Raw genomic sequence first — 11,682 nt, forward strand, 5'->3', positions numbered from 1 at the left:
GAGGGGACGGCTAGGGAGCCGGCGAGCGGCGGGGTTGCAAATGAGCCGTGGCAAATGCGGCCGTGTTTGACTAAGCCAACGTCGCCGGAATCCTCGTGCTTCGAAAACAACTTCGTCTTAGACTGTGCTTTTCCTTATACGTGGAACCTTCTGCAAACTGCAGTAGCAACCTTTAGTTCCCACGCTACCGCTGTGAAGTGCAGGTGACTGACCTTCGACGCTGCCATGGGACCCCCTTCGGGCTATTCATCACTGCTGCCTCGAGAGCGCGGACCATAACTTGCCAGAAGTGGCAAGAGTGTGTTGTTGGGGCCGTCCTGGAAGGGGGACCCTAAAGACTGGACACGTGATCGACGTCACAGTGATTGAACGCATTTTTAATGAACTAAATTCCCCAACTAAGGACCTGGGGACAGGGGACCCTATTTAAGCAGTGATCTGGCGTGTGATCGCCAGCTCCCGATTCACTCTTTCGAACTATGTAAAAATGTAAATAAACTCTTTCAGTCTCTTCTTCATCTCGAAGACCCTCTCATCTCTTCGTCACCCCACAACAGCAGTCTCCCGATCCGGAACCCGGGGACACCGACCTTGGCGAGAGACGACACAGGCGAACCAGGGGCCCGCATCTAACAACTGGTGGCAGTGGTGGGATCGAAGCGCAATCCCCCCAACACCGGTTGCCTGCTATGGGGTTGGAGCCCCACTCCTAACAACTGGTGGCAGCGGTGGGATCGAAGCGCCGTCCCCCAACACCGCTGGCCTGCTACGGGACAGAAGCCCCACACTTGACAACTGGTGGCAGCGGTGGGATCGAAGCGCAATCCCCCCAAACTCCGGTTGCCTGCTATGGGGTTGGAGCCCCACTCCTAACAACTGGTGGCAGCGGTGGGATCGAAGCGCCGTCCCCCAACACCGCTGGCCTGCCACGGGACAGAGGCCCCACACTTGACAACTGGTGGCAGCGGTGGGATCGAAGCGCAATCCCCCCAACTCCGGTTGCCTGCTATGGGGTTGGAGCCCCACTCCTAACAACTGGTGGCAGCGGAGGGATCGAAGCGCCATCCCCCAACACCGCTGGCCTGCTACGAGACAGAAGCCCCACACCTAACAACTGTTGGCAGCGGTGGGATTGAAGCGCAATCCCCCAACACCGGTTTCCTGCTACGGGACAGAAGCCCCACACCTAACAACGTACATGCCGATCTGCTGAAAGGGCCTTGAGTGGGCTTAAATGGGGTTCAGAAATTCGGCCGGCCGGGTGGCAGGGGTCTTCCATGGTTGACAATCAACGCAGGTTTTCACATAATGTCCTACATCGACAGACAGTCGGGGCCAGTAGTACTTGTCTTGAATGCGGCGGAGGGTGCTAGAAAGCTTGAGATGTCCAGCTGTCGGCTCGCGGAGACTTGCAGGTACAACAAGGAGGTAGGCTGTCTTGATCGCCGTGAAGTTCTTCACGAGGACATCATTCTGTACACAGAAGGAAGACATTCCTCGCTTGAATGAGGCGAACGGTGAAGAAACCTTTCCTTCCAAGTATTCGATCAGGCGTTGTAGGTCGAGGTTAGAGAGTTGCTGCTGTGCAAAAGAGCTGGAGCTGATGGTTCCAAGGAAGGCATCCTCATCATCGTCCGGCGGCGGTGCATCTACACAGGATGATAGGCAATCGGCGTCAGAGTGCTTGAGTCCGGACTTGTAAACGATGGTGACGTTAACTCCCGGAGAACCAGACTCCATCAAGTGAGGCGGCCGAAGTGGTCCTTGAAACTGGGAAACCAGTACAGTGCGTGGTGATCGATGATCACCTTGAACGGTCGTCCGTACAGATAGGGCGGAATTCGACGTAGGCCAGATGATGACAAGGCACTCTGTCACTTGTCGAATAGCTAGCCTCGGCCTTAGAAAGGGAACGTCTAGTGCATGCGATTACTCTCCCCAGTCCGTCGCTTTTCTGAACGCGGACTGCCCCTGGGCCCACGCTCCTAGCGTCGGTTTGAATTTAAGTGTCGGCGTTTTCATCAAAATGCGTGAGGATCGGTGGGGACTGTAGACGATGCTGAAGTTCCTTGAAGGCTTGCGCCTGCGGCGCTTGCCATTTAAATGGCACGTCTGCCTTTGTCAGTTGGGTCAGAGGCCCAGTGGTGCGCGAATTTCTTGACAAATCGTCGGTAATACGCGTATATTTCTTGGAATTTACGCACATGTTTCTTATCGGCTGGCGTTGGAAACAGTGCAATAGCAGCTGTTTTTTCGGGTCTGGACGTATTCCATCCTTGCTAAAAATGTGGCCTAGAAAAAGCAGCTCTTCATTGGTAAAGTGGCACTTCTCTGCTTCCAAGGTTAGGCCGGAGGACTTGATTGCATCTATTACTGTTGGAAGCCTTTTTAGATGGTCTTCAAAGTTCGAGGCGAAGACAACGACGTCATGGAAATATACTAGACAAATTTGTCTCTTGAGGCCTGCCAGCACATTATTCATTACTCACTGAAACGTCGCTGGTGCGAAATAGAGACAAAATGGTGTCACCTTGAACTCGGAAAGGCCATCCGGAGTGATGAATTCGGTCTTCTCGCTATCTCTTTCATCGACCTCAATTTGCCAGTGGCCGCTGTTGAGGTCCATCGATGAGAAATACTTGGCGTTGCAGAGCCGGTCTAGTGTGTCGTCGATGCGGGGGAGGGGGTAGACGTCCTTCTTCTTTATGAAACGCTGCTGCCTTCTTTTTCACTAGAAAAACCAGTGCCACCCAGGGCTTTTTCGGTGGCTTAATGACGTCGTCGCGAAGCATTTCTTCTACGTACTTGGTCCCGTATGGCTTGTCTTTTTCGCGGTGACGTATGGTAGGGGCTCTGGCGGATATGTCGGGCCTGCTGATCGGTTATAATGCGATGTTTGGCAACTGGCGTTTGTCGGACTTTCGCGGATGAGGAGAAGCACTCTCTCTAGCTTCGAAGCAGATTGCGGATCTGGTCTTGTCTGTTGCAAGGCAGGGCTGGGTTTATGTCGAAAACGTGCTTCCGATCTCCCTTCGGAGATTCTTCTGGGACTGGATCGAAGAGACCGAAGGAGTCGGGAACGTCGGATAGTTCGTCGAGGAAAGCAATAGTCGTTCCTTTGTTAACGTGCTGGTATTCTTCGCTGAAGGCCGTCAGCCGCACTTCAGCTTGTAAATTGTGGAAATGAGCAGAGCCTCTTGCGATGCCGACTCCTCACTTTAGAAGCAACGCCGTGTTCTCTTTCCAAAAGCTCCCAAGTTCTTGGCATCCGTGGCACCTACTGTGACCATGATGCTTGATTATGGTAGGGCGTTCACTTGTTCATCCAGGACATTCAAGGCAACATGCTGCTCCATGATCGTCCTAGAAGCTTCGTCCACCGAAAACGTGATAAGCTTGGAATGCAGGTCGATGATCGCCTGATGCTCACAAAGGAAATCGATGCCATGTATCACGTCGCAGGAACATTGACTACAAAGGTCGCAGAATAGGTATGTCTCGTGACGGTCACTCGCGCTGTGCATCGCCCCGATGGCGTAATGAGGCGGCCTCTGACGGTGCGAATTTGTGGGCCGTCCCAGGCGGCCGTGACTTTCCTCAAATGCGGTGCAAATGATTCAATCATTACCGTATAATCGGCGCCCGTGTTCTTTAGAACGGAAACTTTCCGGCCGCCAATAGTCACTTCTAAGTTCGCTTCTGTTCGAGGCTGTCATTGTGTGCGGCATCGGCGTAGCAGGTGCAGCGTCTTCATGTGGCGTGGTTGGTGGAGGATCTTCGCCGTTTCGGTGCTGAGCAACCTCACCTCCTAAAGTTGCTTTCTTTAGCTTCCTTTGCGGGGGATGGGGAACCTTCCGCGAGGAGCCGCTGCGTAGCTGCTGCCCAGTGACACAAAACGTGCCGTGGACGGTGATGGTGAGCGAAAGAGGCGGCTAGATGACATGTACTCCTGTCGACGCATATACACATCGATATCCCGTAGTCTTTGGCCTGGATGGTGTCGTGGGGAATTCATTCATTCATTCTGTATTTTTTTCTCCCTACACAGGGAAAAAAGAAGCCAAGGAAAAAGCCGCACAAGCACGGCCTGAGTTGTCCTTGGCCTCACTTATAAGGCAGTGGCAGCAGCGAGAACAGCACAATAGCAATGTTCTAGGACGCAGCTATAGTTCAGTCAGTATAAAGCAAAATATACAGCAAAAAATGAAACCATAGCAAGTGGTAGAAACATTCAACTTATCAAAAGAAACTACATCACACTGCAGGAGTTGAGTACATATCACATGGTACACAAAATAATAAAGTAAGATTCAGCGGATGAACATGGCGATGGGATCAGAAAGTTGAAGTTTCGAAATACCGATACTTTGATTTATATAGACATTTTACATACGTGGTAACAGATCATGCCGCATTTGTCGACCATAATTAGTCCTGCAGGTAGACATTTTCCAAAATGGGGCAGACCTGGTGGTGTACTCTGAATCAGCTAAGCACAGTCTGGCAATATTGGTAATTGTATTTCTTCCCCGCTTTTGACTAATACAATATTCTCGTGATAACCTAAACATATATAGCTCACTAACTCTGAGTATATCGAACTGCTTAAAAAGCTGAGAGATAGATTGCAGTTATGGTACGTTAGCAATTATGTGTAGACATTTCTTTTGTGTTATTAGTAACTTGTTTAGATTACCCTTGGTGGTTGTGCCCCATACTAGAAATGAATAATTTAGGTAGGATGCGAACATAGACCTGTATATGATTAACTTCACGCTCTCAGGTAAAAGACTCCTGTTTCGATTTACTATCCCTATCGTACTGCTCAGTCTGTTCGACACAAAATTTACGTGGTCATTCCACTGCAAGTGTTCGGAAAAAAAGTACTTCAAAAACTTTACCGCAGTGCATAATTTCAATCTTAGAAGATTTATGTATTAGGTCAATAATCATGGCGGTCTGTATAACTCTAGGTTGAAAAATTACTGCTTTTGTTTCTGTAGCATTAACCTTAAGGTGGTTATTTCTCATCCTTTAGGTGGTTATTTCTATCTAACGGTCACAAGATATCGTTTGCTTTTACAACTGCGGCATTGACATCTCGAGAGGCAGTAAACATACTGGTGTCATCAGTATAAGGAATAAATTTAGTTTCTGACGCTATATTAAAGAGATCATTTAGATACAGTATGAAAAGCGAAGAGCCCAAAATGCTACCCTGAGGGACACCGGATATGATTTGCTTCTTGCTGGACACCAAAGTGTTAACAGAAACAAACTGGCACCTATGTGAAAGGTAGCTTTTGAATAAAGGGGAAGACCACGGATTGCATAGTGCCCTAATTTTTCGGAGAGAATGCTATATAGTCAGAAATAAACATTAGTGAAGACGGCATTTTCTGCCTGCTGCGCAATCTAGACGTAAAGAAATCTCCGGGGCCTGATGACATCTCAAATAATTTCCTGAACAGATACGCCTTCTGGGTTTCCAAATATTTGTTCCGAATTTTCACTCTGTCGTTGCAAACCCTAACAGTCCCGGATGACTGGCTCAGGGCTAAAGTAGTTCCAATTCATAAAGGCGGTCCCAAAAATGAACTAAACAACTACAGACCGGTCTCGCTAACAAGCTCTACTTGTAAAATACTCGAACATATTATTTACAAAGCAATTATTAACCACTTAGAGGTTAACAACCTCCTCTACAGTAGGCAACATGGCTTTAGGTCGAAATTATCAACAACCACACAGTTGGCAGAGATAACGCACGATATCGCAAGCGCCCTTAATGTAAGGAGTCAGACGCCATTTTTTTAGACTTCTCTAAGGCATTTGATTTAGTTCCTCACCTAGATTTAATAACAAAACTGCAGGCTATAGGGATCGAAAACACTATCATTTCATGGGTTGAGTGCTTTTTGAAAAATCGTAAACAGTGCGTCAAACTGAAAAGTTCCGAATCTGATAATTTGGATGTCTACTCAGGTGTACCACAGGGTTCAGTCCTCGCCCCCTTATTGTTTTTAATATATATCAATGATATTTATCTATGCGTTGACCCTGAGGTACAAATTCGGCTCTTTGCGGACGACTGCGTGGTATATAAGGAAATAGACACCATTAATGATCAAATTAAACTAAATGAATCTCTATCGTCTATTCAGTCTTGGTGCACTAGGTGGGGAATGAGACTTAATGCCACCAAAACAAAGAGCATAACTTTCAGTAAGAAAAAAAAGCCACTAGATTTTTTATACACTATAACTAATGTTCCTGTCGAGAGAACTAATAACATTAAATACCTAGGAGTGACACTATCCAGCAATCTATGCTGGGAACAGCACATTAAAAACATATATCATAAGGCCCAAGGTAAGCTGTATTTCCTTAGAAGAAGATTACGCAACGCACCTCCTAACGTGAAACTTAATGCGTATAAAACACTCGTAAGACCGACCTTAGAATACGCGGATCTTATTTGGAGCCCACACCAAAAATATTTGATAGGCAAGCTGGAACGTATTCAAAACCTAGCAGTACGCTTCATATACTCAAATTTTTCTAGACATTCTAGCGTATCTAACCTACTTCACAAAGCAGATCTTCACACCTTAGCACAGCGCAGAATAACATCAAGGCTTAAATTTCTGTACTTACTTTATTACGGTCATTTGAACATCTCAAGAGAAACATACCTCCAGGAACCATTCCGTCACTCTTCAAGAAATAACCATGAAAAAGCACTTCATCAACCCATAAGCCACATTAATGCTCATAAATATTCTTTATTCCCATCGGCTATTTTTTGCTGGAATAAACTACCACCGGCTGCTGTGAACTGCAACTCAATCGAATCATTCATAGAGCATGTTAACAGAGTTGAATCACTGTCAGTACCACCGTGATGAACCTATGTCGCCCAATTTCCATTTGTATTTTCTTTGCAATTACATGTGTTTCCTTTTCAACCCGCTAGTTTCTTCTCCTGGCTTTGACGTCATTAGTACCCTGTGCCACTATAGCGATGAAATGTTATTTTTGTACCCTTGTACTTTACGTATTCCCTTTGTTTTATATTCCCTCCTTGTAACCACTCCTGCATGGGCCCGAGAAGGGCCTGCAGTATCTGTAAATAAATAAATAAATAATCAAATGCCTGAGTGAAGTCAACAATTCAGAAGCCACGCAAGATCATTGTTTTATAACGTCAGTGCCGAAAAATGTGGCCGGGTTCGCCGCAATGGAAGCAGAGCGGGCGGTGCTGGTCAGGGGTCCTCCAGAGCTCGGCTTTTCTTGAGTAAGCTTGCAACTGAGCTGGGCGGGCTGGCGATTGGGATCTTTGGGGCGATGTATACTGCTTCTGGCGCTTAGTGGGAGGACGCCTTTGGTTACGCACCGCGGTGGCGTAAGTCATGGCCTGGAGTTATGTGGCTTTCAGAGTAGCGGTACCAGCTGCCAGTTGCACTTCATGTACCACCTCCGTGACAGCCGCGGATTGGGGCTGTGGGGGAGTTGGCAGCAGTCGTCATTGCTCCTCGCAGATGATTTCGTGGATAATTTCGCGCAAGTTGTTGCTGGTGGAGGTCGTCGTGTCCGCACGAATTGGACTGACATAAGTAGGGCGGTTGTACTGCCGAGCCCGGAAGTCGAGAGTCTTCTCGATCGTGCAGGCTTCTTGCAGGCATTCCTCGACGGTGTTTGGCGGCTGGCGGACGAGGCTACCAAAGAGTTGTTCTTTTACGCCGCGCATTAATAGATGAACTTTCTTTTCCTCGCTCATCTCGGGGTCGGCGCGGCGAAAGAGGCGCTTTATCTCTTCGACGCAACCGTGGACGGGCTCTTTCGGAAGCTGGATCCTGGACTCGAATGTCGTTCGCCTCATTCTTTCCTCATGACAGTGGTGAATACTTTCAAAGGTTTCTTTTTGAACAGCTCCCATGTCGTTACGGACGACTCGTGGTGTTCGTGCCACGCACGTGCTGAGCCCTCCGTGAGAAAAATACGTGTTCTAGTTTCGCCGCGTCATCCCAATTCTTGAGCGATGCCACGCGCTCAAATTGGGCCCAATCATTCTTCATGGTCTTCGCCTATGGATCGACTGAATGTTGCCGGCACCAGCGGATGCTGCAGTATGGTCGGTGTCGACATCTTTGGCGAGGTTGCGGTGCTCGTAGCAGCGTCTTTTCGCTGTCTGGTGCGGTCCGGCAGGGTACCGAACTCAGGCTGCTCTTCCTGGAGACGTCGGCTGACTCGGTGAACTGCTGGCTCGTCCTCCGGAGCGATGCGCAGAGGACTGGCTTCACGGCTTCCAGGTTGTGTCCGGTACACGGACGGCCACCCCGCACCTCCACCAGATGTCGCGTAGTGGTCACTGCAATGCGAAGAGCAAAATGATAACGAAAATGGCGTCTAAATAAAGCTCCTTATTTGGGCTGACTTGCGCCCACAATAGACTGAATGACTTGGAGAAGGCATAGCAGCCAGCGCGCTCGGCTGTCGTCCAAATTCCCACCGCTCTCGGCCGTGCTCAATTTAAAGCTGATAGCGCGCTTTCGAGATAAATCGTACAAAGTTACTACGACATTCCGGAACAATTCAGAATAGGCTCGATGGATGCGATCAATCGGGATAAATCTGGTCGCATCTTTTATCGCAAAAAGCGATAAAGCGGCGTGACGGCAACATTGAAGAATGAACAAACAATACAAAAATACAATATAAAAATTCGGGGCAATATAATAGATTTTCTAAACATTTATGAAATAAACAAGGTAGAGATATTGATCGGTAATTAGATACGTTATTTGCATCATCTCCTTCATAATTTACACTGACAGTTTCCATCCTACTGGGAAAGTGCCTTGGGGGAAACAAAACCTAAAGACATGGTCCAAGCTAGGATAAATGACATTAATGCTATTTTTGACGCTATTAAATCATCTCTTGATCTCGGTTTGGTGTGTTGTTGCCAGGAAAGCAGTGAAGGAGTCTGACTGACAAAGATGTCTGATGCAAGTGGGGTCACGAACGGCATGCCCAAAAGACACGAATAAATCCTTAAAAGAATCAGCCAGCCTTTTTCCTGACAACTTCCCATCATCTATCATGACTTCAAGTTCATTAATGATTTTGGATCAATTAAGAACGATATCAATGTGTTTCGATACTTTATCACTTCGTTTCAGGGCACCCTTGTTGAATAGGCTGTGGAAGTATTCTTTTTTTTTGTCTGCGGAAGAAATGATGTCACCTTGTCACCTTGTTTCTGTACGCCTTAAACATAAGGAAATCATCTGCATTTATATTCTTAAGCGAACATTTATAAAGGCAGTTTTTTAAGTTTAATTTCATTTTAATACCTTAAAGATCCACTGGCGGTATTACATGTGGGGTGGGTACAAAAAGTTCAATTGAACAAGTGTCATATTGAAAAAAAGGTCTGTAGCAGCTTCGGCGAATGTGGATTGGCGTGTGATGGTGGCGATATTGTTGGAGAGGTTGTTCCAGTCTACAGAGACACGGCAAAAAAAAAAGAAGCGGCACAGGTAACAGTACGGGCACTTGGGCGACACACTTGGAAAGGATGACGAATGGGGAGATATGCCGGCTGGGGGGCGGGGGGGGGGGCAATGCAGGAAGCGCAGCCAGCGCACTATAGAAAATGTATGGAATAGGCACAGGCTAGAAATACGGCGATGAAGCGAAAGGGGCACTAAACTGAATTCCGATTTTAAAGATGTCACTCTGAAGTCGTGTGAATAGGAGGAATCAATGAATCTGGCTGGTCTGTTTTGAAGTGACTCGAGCGCATTGATAAGGTTAACTTGGTGGAGTTTCCAAATTGGAGATGCTTATTCTAACGTCAACCTGAAAAGAGATTTTCATGCCAGTAATTTTACCTTTAGTGGGGCGTGGCGAAGATGACGTCGTAAAAACCCGAGCGTTTTATTAGGAGAGGAAATAATGTTAGTAACGTGTGTAGCCCATGATAAGTTGTTACACAGCAAGATGCCCAAGTGTGTGTATGGTGAAACGGACTGCAGAGGAACATTAGCGTTTACGCATGAAAAGTCAAGTGGGTTATGGTGGAGGTAGAAGGACAAACGTTTACATTTGTGTTGGTTAGGTTCCATTAGGACACGGTCGCACCATTCCTGTATGTGGTTGCGGTCATCTTGAAGGTATGTTAGGTCGGAGGCGTTAGTAACTGTGCGAAAAACAACGCAGTCGTCAGTGAACATGCGAATAATAGAGCCCACATTGGTCGGTAAGTCATTAATATAAATTAGGAATAGAAGCGGGCCTAGTACAGAACCTTGAGGGACGCCTGCTGTTACTCGTAGTGGATTGGAATTTTGATTGTTAACGACGACGAACTGTGAGCGATTAGTCAAATTCTTCTATCCATTTTACTATGTCGCGGAGCAAATTCAAGTGGGAAACTTTTTGGATTAAGCGTTTATGAGGTACCTTTTCAAATGCTTTTGCCAAATCCAGGAAAACGGTGTTGGTATGCAGGTTAGAATCGAGATTAGCATGTAAATCATAAATAAATAGGGCTAGCTGCTTTTCGCAAGAAAGTCCTTTTTGGAAAACCGTGTTGTGACGAATGAAAAAAATTGTTCGAGTCGAGGAAGTTTATGATATCTGTATAGATGACGTGTCGCATGATTTTGCAGGGTACGTAAGGAAAATGGGTCGGTAATTTAACGGCGAGACTTTGTTAGCTGAGTCGTAGACAAAAACGACCTTCCCAGTTTCCCAATCGTCCGGTAGTTGTTCTGATAAAAGTGGCTATGTAAAAAGTAAGCATAATAACTCGGCACAAGTACCACTAGCGTTCATTAGACGTTTCGAATTAATATTGCCTACACAGGATGAAGATCAAATTTTCAAATTTTTAATTAAAGACGCAATGCCCAGTGAGAAAAATGAGACTGCCAGTGCAGCATGCTGTAAGAGTAAATTAGGCGTAGGAAGTTGTTTTTGTTCCATTAGTAAAGACGGATGAGAGTGCTGCGTTGAATAAAGTAGCGCACTCTGAGTCGGTGATAGCTGCGCCCGATTCACCTTTAAGGATAATCGCGCCCTCATAATGAGGGTTAATTGCTTGCCAGAACTTCCTGGGGATATCAGTCATCATATTAAGGTCTTGATGAAAAAGGGGCTTGACGTCATGAATAGCAGTTTCATATGGTTTTTCTGCAGCGCGGTACTTCGCACATGCGCTATGCATTCCGCGATATTTCGCTGAGCGGAATAGACGCTTCTTTTTATTTTCCAACCTTTTAAGAGTTTTAGTATTATGGTTTGTGTGGATTAGCGTAAAAAGTTATTTGGGGAATGAATGAATTTACTAGGGCGTCTAGTTTATTCTTAAATACTAGCCAGTTCTCACGAATTCTTCGTGCATAAAAACTTCCCGAAAAACTTTCCAAAAACGCTATAAGTCAAGAATTCAGCTTATTATAATTAGCTTTCTTGTAAACACGGATTGTTTTATTCTATTTTTTGCGCCTAATTGCTTTAAGGTTGATGTTGGCATGAATGGTTTTGTGTTCACTAATTTCAGGGAGGTACGTAATGGGCTGAACGCTATCTGGGCAATTAGTCAGTAATAGATCTAAAATGTTCGCACGGCTTTGCGTTGCGCGCGTAGGTTTCGATATTACTTGTGTGAAG

Source organism: Amblyomma americanum, chromosome 10 (assembly GCF_052857255.1).
Source record: "Amblyomma americanum isolate KBUSLIRL-KWMA chromosome 10, ASM5285725v1, whole genome shotgun sequence".
Classification (NCBI taxonomy): Eukaryota; Metazoa; Arthropoda; class Arachnida; order Ixodida; family Ixodidae; genus Amblyomma; species Amblyomma americanum.